We start from the raw sequence: 7,900 nt of genomic DNA, 5'->3' as shown, positions 1-7,900 counted from the left end.
GGAGTGGATTCATTCGAAACCAGTCGGTGGAGGGGGAGTCAGTCAAGGAGATGTCTAGACGTCAGAGTTGGGTACTGGAGCGGGTTGCCATGTCCTTCTCCAGGAGACCTTCCTGGCCCGGGGATGGAACCCGGGTCTCCTGCATGAAGCAGGCAGACTCTTGACCGTGTGAGCCAGCGGGGAAGCTCTGTCAGAAATGTTCACCAAGTCCTCTACCTTCCATCCGCAGGGCTTCAGGCACAGGGCCTTTTGAGTTCTCCGTCAGCAGGGCAAGAGAACATGGGACATGTTTCCCCCCAGAGAGGGTTGCCCCCAGATATCGGAGGCCACTCGGAAAACTTCAGGACCCACTCCCCCTCTCGGGTGAAGAGCCACACGCAAAGAAAGGAACAAACACACGTAGCACGGGACTCTCCCATCCAGAAGTGTGTATCCCCCGCTTCACGGAAACATCCTCCGGGCCCCTAAGGAACGTGTGGAAAAAATTACTCTATCGCCAAGGAGATAAGAGCCCTCGCTGAGAGCTTCTGAAGTCTGGAAGGACCAGGTAGAGGGAAAAACAGAAACGATTGCATTCTGCTGATAGGGGTAGTGTATGAAGTGACCAAAGGGGCTGTCCCTCTTTCAAAATTCGCATTGTAAACATTGTGTCCTTTGGGTCCTCTGTTTTTGCTTTGTGTGTGGGAAGCAACAGATTGAACGGTAGGGTCCTTTTCTTATTTATTTTATTTTTATTTATTTACTTAGCCCGCCCGCCCATCCCTCCATCTTCTCTCTGTCTCTCTCGCTTTTCATTCAGGTTAGGGAATTAAAAAACAGAACAAAACAAAACAAAGCAAGCAAGCAAGCAAGCAAGCAAGCAAGCAAGCAAGCAAGCAAACAACAACAACAACAACAACAACAACAACAACAACCCGGTATTTCTGCAGGTCAGGAAGCAACAGTTAGAAGTAGACATGGAACACAACAGAGTGGTTCCAAAGAGGGAAAGGAGTCCATCAAGGCTGTTATGTGGTCACCTTGCTTATCCAGCTTACATGCTGAGTGAGTACACATCATGAGAAACGCTGGGTGGGATGAAGCACAAGCTGGAATCGAGGTTGCCCGGAGAAGTACCAATCCCCTCAGATATGCAAATGACACCACCCTTATGGCAGAAATGAAGTATCGAGTGGGTTTACCAAGTCGTGTTCGTTTCAGGTTTTCAGATTCTTTTCCCTTAGAGGTTAATGCAAAGTCATAAGTCTACTCTCTTGGGCTGCATAGTGGGGTGCTTGTTTTGTGTGTGTGTGTGTGTGTGTGTGTGTGTGTGTGTGTGTGTGTGTGTTTTGTTTGTTTGTTTTTTTACTACCTGCCCTGTAAGCACTTTGATGGGTGCTTGTTGATTGTCTTGATGTACCGTTTATATGTGCACGTGTTCAACCGGACCTCCTAAGTTCACAGTCCTGCTCCTCCCTCCTCCACCCCCCCCACCCCGATCGATCCTCGCTTCGTCAAGAAGTCAGGCATCCCACCTTTAGCATCCTACTCCTTCCTCATTTCCTCCCACCCCATGGAAGAAGTCATTCCTCCAGTTTTTCCATCGGTTCTCTACACCTCGCCTGATGATGGCAGGTGACTGGAAGACTGACAGATGTGAAGAGTTTTGCAAGAGCCTTGGGTGAAGGCTCCTAGGATTGGCTCGGGGAAGTGGGTGGCGTGTCACTCACTAGAGACTGTGGAAGGTATGCCCCAAGTGGCAAACACCGTTGCTTTCAGTTGTTGTCGGTTTGCTCGTCTGCAGCGAGGGATGGAAGGAAGGCTTCCACCTTCCACGGAGAAAGCTATATACCTAGCGTACCAAGGAGGTTTGACCACCCCCTAGGTTACAGGCGTGACAGGTCAGAGTGTAGAAATCGTCATGTCAAGGGTGTATTAACAACAGGCAGGCTCATCTTAAAGGCACTCCTGTCCTGTGAAGGTGGAGGGAGGGGCGGGAGGGGCATAGGGACGATGAGGAAGGGAAGGAGAAAGCGAGGAACACGAACACGAACACACACACTGTGTGTGTGTGTGTGTGTGTGTGTGTGTGTGTGTGGTGTGGTGTGTCTGTGGCATGCGCAGGTGTTGCGTGTGTGGTGTGTGGGGGGGAGTGTGTTGTGTGTGCTGTGTGGGGGCATAGTGTGTGTGGGTATGTGTGGGGTGTGTGGGGTGTGCCTCTGGGTGGTGCGAGTGTGAGAGGGGGCGGGCAGAGAGACACAGCCAGGCAAAGAACAACACAGAGTGTGTGCATGGGTGTGTGTCTGGCTGTGTCCCTCTGCCCGCCCGCTCTCACACTCGCACCACCCGGAGGCACATCCCACGCATACCCACACACCCCGCGCTCCCCGCACCCACACTCACCCCGCACTCCCCGCCCCCACACCCCCCCACCACAATCCCCCCCACACCCGCGCCCCACACCACACACGCGAAGGACAACACAGAGTGTGTGTGTGTGGGGGGGGGGGGGAGAGCAGGGGGTGTGGGGATGCGTGTGGTGTGTGCCTCAGGGTGGTGTGAGTGTGAGAGAGGGCGGGCAGAGAGACACAGCCAGGCAGAGGACAACACAGCGTGTGTGTGGTGTGGTGTGTCTGTGTGGCGTGCGCAGGTGTTGTGTGTGTGGTGTGTGTGGGGTGTGCCTGTCAGTGGTGCGAATTTGAGAGGGGGTGGGCAGAGACACAGCCAGGCAAAGGACAACCCAGAGTGTGTGTGTGTGTGTGTGTGTGTGTGTGTGTGTGTGTGTGTGTATCTGCCCACGGCACCTCACACCTGCACCAGGAACATCCCACACACCCCACGCATACCCCCACACACCACACACTGCCCGCCCCCCCCACCCCCCGCAGGCCCACCCCCACACAGAAAGGACAACACAGTCAGAGGGAGTGAGTGAGTGACTGAGTGAGTGGGTGGTGTGAGGCCGGTGTGTGTGGTGTGTGGGGGCAGGGTGTGTGTGTGGTGTGTGCGGGTACGCGTGTGGTGTCTGTGGGTATACGTGGGGTGTGTCTGTGGTGTGCACAGGTGTGTTGCGTGTGTGGGGACGTGTGGTGTGTGCGTGTGCTGGGTACGGGTGCCACGTGGGGCCGCCGTGTGTGTGTGCAGCGTGGGTGTGTGGGGTGCGCCTGTGGGTGCAGGCGGGCAGAGACATGGCACGCAGACTCTAGACCATGTGAGCCAGCGGGGAAGCTCTGTCAGAAATGTTCACCAAGTCCTCTAGCTTCCATCCGCAGGGCTTCAGGCACAGGGCCTTTTGAGTTCTCCGTCAGCAGGGCAAGAGAACATGGGACATGTTTCCCCCCAGAGAGGGTTGCCCCCAGATATCGGAGGCCACTCGGAAAACTTCAGGACCCACCCACTCCCCCTCTCGGGTGAAGAGCCACACGCAAAGAAAGGAACAAACACACGTAGCACAGGACTCTCCCATCCAGAAGTGTGCATCCCCCGCTTCACGGAAACATCCTCCGGGCCCCTAAGGAACGTGTGGAAAAAATCACTCTATCGCCAAGGAGATAAGAGCCCTCGCTGAGAGCTTCTGAAGTCTGGAAGGACCAGGTAGAGGGAAAAACAGAAACGATTGCATTCTGCTGATAGGGGTAGTGTATGAAGTGACCAAAGGGGCTGTCCCTCTTTCAAAATTCACATTGTAAGCATTGCGTCCTTTGGGTCCTCTGTTTTTGCTTTGTGTGTGGGAAGCAACAGATTGAACGGTAGGGTCCTTTTCTTATTTATTTATTTAATATTTATTTATTTACTTACTTAGCCCACCCGCTCCCCCCCCCCCCGCCCGCTCCCCGTCCCCCTCCCCCCCGGCTCCCCGTCCCCCTCCCCCCCGGCTCCCCGTCCCCCTCCCCCTCCCCCTCCGTCTTCTCTCTGTCTCTCTTGCTGTTTCATTCAGGTTAGGGAATTAAAAAAACAAAACAAAACAAAACACAAACAAACAAAACCCCGGTATTTCTGCAGGTCAGAAGTAGACATGGAACACAACAGACTGGTTCCAAATAGGGAAAGGAGTCCATCAAGGCTGTATATGTTGTCACCCTGCTTATCCAGCTTACATGCTGAGTACACATCATGAGAAACGCTGGGTGGGATGAAGCACAAGCTGGAATCGAGGTTGCCCGGAGAAGTACCAATCCCCTCAGATATGCAAATGACACCACCCTTATGGCAGAAATGAAGTATCGAGTGGGTTTACAAAGTCGTGTTCGTTTCAGGTTTTCAGATTCTTTTCCCTTAGAGGTTAATGCAAAGTCATAAGTCTACACTCTCCTGGGCTGCATAGCGGGGCGCTCGTTTTTTGTGATTTTTTGTTTTGTTTGTTTTTTTTACTACCTGCCCTGTAAGCACTTTGATGGGTGCTTGTTGATTGTCTTGATGTACCGTTTATATGTGCAACGTGTTAACCGGACGTCCTAAGTTGACAGTCCTGCCCCTCTTCCCCCCCCCCCCCCCCCACCCCCGATCGATCCTCGCTTCGTCAAGAAGTCAGGCATCCCACCTTTAGCATCCTACTCCTTCCTCATTTCCTCTCACCCCATGGAAGAAGTCGTTCCTCCAGTTTTTCCATCGGTTCTCTACACCTCGCCTGATGATGGCGGGTGACTTGGAAGGACTGACAGATGTGAAGAATGTTTGCAAGAGCCTTGGGTGAAGGCTCCTAGGATTGGCTCGGGGAAGTGGGTGGCGTGTCACTCACTAGAGACTGTGGAAGGTATGCCCCAAGTGGCAAACACCGTTGCTTTCAGTTGTTGTCGGTTTGCTCGTCTGCAGCGAGGGACAGGTCAGACTGTAGAAATCATGTCAAGGGTGTATTAACACCAGGCAGACTCATCTAAAGGCACTCCTGTCCTGTGAAGGTGGAGGGAGGGGAGGGGCAGAGGGACGATGAGGAAGGGAAGGAGAAAGCAAACGAGGAACAGGAACACACACACACACACACACACACACACACACACACACACACAGTGGGTGTGGTGTGGTGTGGCGTGGCGTGGCGTGTCTGTGGCATGCGCAGGTGTTGCGTGTGTGGGGGCAGTGTGTTGTGTTGTGGGTGTGTGTGTGGTATGTGGGGGTGGGGTGTGTGTGGGTATGCGCGGGGTGTGTGGGGGTGTGCCTGAGGGTGGTGCGAGTGAGACAGGGTGGTGCGAGTGAGACGGGGCGGGCAGAGAGACACAGCCACACACACACACTCACGCACGCACCACTTGTGTTGTCCTTTGCCTGGCTGTGTCTCTGCCTCGCCACACACGCCCCACTCGCCTACGCCCTGGCCACACATCCCCGACCCACCACGGACAACACAGAGAGTGTGTGTGGGGGGGGGGGGTGGGGTGGGGGTGGGAGGGGGTTGGTGTGTGTGTGTGTGGGGGGGGGGCCAGGGTGTGTGGGGTATGCCTGTCGGTGTGTGCCTGAGGGTGCGAGAAGGGGCGGTCAGAGACACACCCAGGCAAAGGACAACCCAGTCAGAGGGTGTGTGTGTGTGTGTGTGTGTGTGTGTGTGTGTGTGTGTGTATCTGCCCACGGCCCCTCCCACCCGCACCAGTGACAGGCACACCCCAGACACCCCACGCGTATCTCCCACACACCCCACACTCTGCCCCTGCTGCTGCACAGAAAGGACAGCAGAGAGAGGTGGGGTGGGTGGTGTACGACGTGGGTGGTGTGGGGCCGCTGTGTGTGGGGGGCACGCGTGGGGTGTGTCTGTGGCGTGCACAGTGTGTTGCTTGTGTGGTGTGCGGGGGCGTGTGTGTGTTGTGTACAGGTGCCACGTGTGTGTGTGGGGTGCGCGGGGGCAGACACACACAGTCACGCAAAGGACAACACAGTCAGAGAGAGAGAGAGAGACAGACAGACAGACAGACACAGAGACGGGATCGGGGATGCGTGCCTTTGGGTGGTGCGGTCAGAGACAGAGACACAGAGTCAGGCCAAAAACAACCAACATGTATGGACATCCTCCTGAACATTTGGCTGGACTTGTGTTTTTCTGAGCTCATCACCTCCGTTGATCAAGACCACTCCCATGAAACGTGAGTCTGCCACCCTCCCCTCAAACACCATCCAGCCACTTGTCTTTGGCAGGCAGACCGGGGAGTGTGTTCCGAGTTGGCGGGCAGGCGGTTGGGTGTCACCAGGCGAGCTTCGATCCTTGCCGTTCTGGCTCTGAACCTGACCGGAGTGAGTGGATCCGGGTGATCTCTCGTGTCTTTGTTTGAAACTCTTGGCGGGAGAAGGGAGATTCGCCCGCCAGCCCGCCAGCCCGCCAGCCCGCCAGCCCGCCAGCCCGCCAGCCCGCCAGCCCGCCAGCCCGCCAGCCCGCCAGCCCGCCAGCCCGCCAGCCCGCCAGCCGCAAGTGACAAGGCCAATAAGGAGGAAAAGCCCATTCCACTTGAGTTCAAACACCTGCTCTCCCAATCAAGCAAGTTTCTAAAGTGAGACTTCCAACCCAGGCCACAAAGCCGAACTGGCTAGCCGTCCACCCTCCCCGTGACCTCTGGCCCAAGGTGCCCCTCCCACACAGCCTCCTTCCACAGCCCGAGGGCATTCAAGAGTTGGGGCGGGCGGCCCGCCGGACCGCCCCCCCGCCGGACCATCTAAAAGAGCGACCGACAGAGAGCTGTCGAGAGAGCCGGCCGCAGCACGGGAGCTCCGGGGGCGACCGGCGGGGACTCATTGCCAGACAGGGTCCGTCCTAGTGCGCATTTCTACGCTCAGTCACCGACGCGGACAGGAGAACGGGACGCGACAACACTTCTGCAGAACGTCCCTGGGCGAGGTACGACGACCGGACGGACGGGAGGAGAGCGGGCGGGAGGGAGAAAGATTCTTGACTCCCCACCCACGGGGCAGCGGAATGCTCTCCCATCCGAGGGGGACCGCAGGCCAATGTCAGGCGGCGCGAGCACCCGCGCCGAGAAATACCTCGCCGTCACCCCCGTCCCTGTCACCACCTTTCAGCATACCAGGAGAAACCCCTTTTGTGACCCCGACGACGGCTCTTTTGGGAAAAACAACATGCAGCAACAGGACAAACAAAAGACGAACACACCATGTATACACACACACACACACACACACACACACACACACACACACACACACACCCCTTCATATTGAAGGTACCGCTGTGTGTGTGTGTGTGTATGGTGTGTGCGGAACAAAAGACGCACACACCGTGCACGCGCGCGCACGCACGCACACACACACACACACACACTCCATGTTGAAAGTACCCCTCCGTATTATGGCAGTGAAACAAAAAGGAAAGGCACACACCCATCACCCACATAACCCACATAACCGCAATGAAAAAACTCCACGCATCTTAAAAAGAAAACGCAAACGCCAGAGAACGGGTCGTACCGGCGACTCCGCCCGCCCAGGTCAATTCGACCCGGGAACGCAAGGCCATACAGCAGCCCATTGGGACGAAGCCAAGCAAAGCCAGGCTAGCTGGTTGATCCGCCGCTCCCTCGGCCCGGAGGCCAAGTGGGCCCCGGGCGGCTGGTCGACCCGGAGCTCCGTCGGCCCAGCATCCAAGTGGGCCACGCCACACACGCCACCACCTCCGTTCTTGTCACTACCTTTCAACATACCAGGAGAAACCCCTTTTGTGACCCTGACGACGGCTGTTTTGAGAAAAGCACCGTACAGCAACAGGACAAACAAAAAAACGCACACACTATGTGCACGCGCGCGTACGTACACACACACACACACACACACACACACACACACACACACACACACACACACACACACACACACACACACACACACACCCTCCCCCTTCATGTTGAAAGTACCCCTCCGTATTATGGCAGTGAAACAAAAAGGAAAGGCACACACCCATCACCCACATAACCGCAATGAAAAAAAC

The sequence above is a fragment of the Dama dama genome, unplaced genomic scaffold (assembly GCF_033118175.1).
Source record: "Dama dama isolate Ldn47 unplaced genomic scaffold, ASM3311817v1 ptg000254c, whole genome shotgun sequence".
NCBI lineage: Eukaryota > Metazoa > Chordata > Mammalia > Artiodactyla > Cervidae > Dama > Dama dama.
This window is presented reverse-complemented; position numbering follows the sequence as displayed.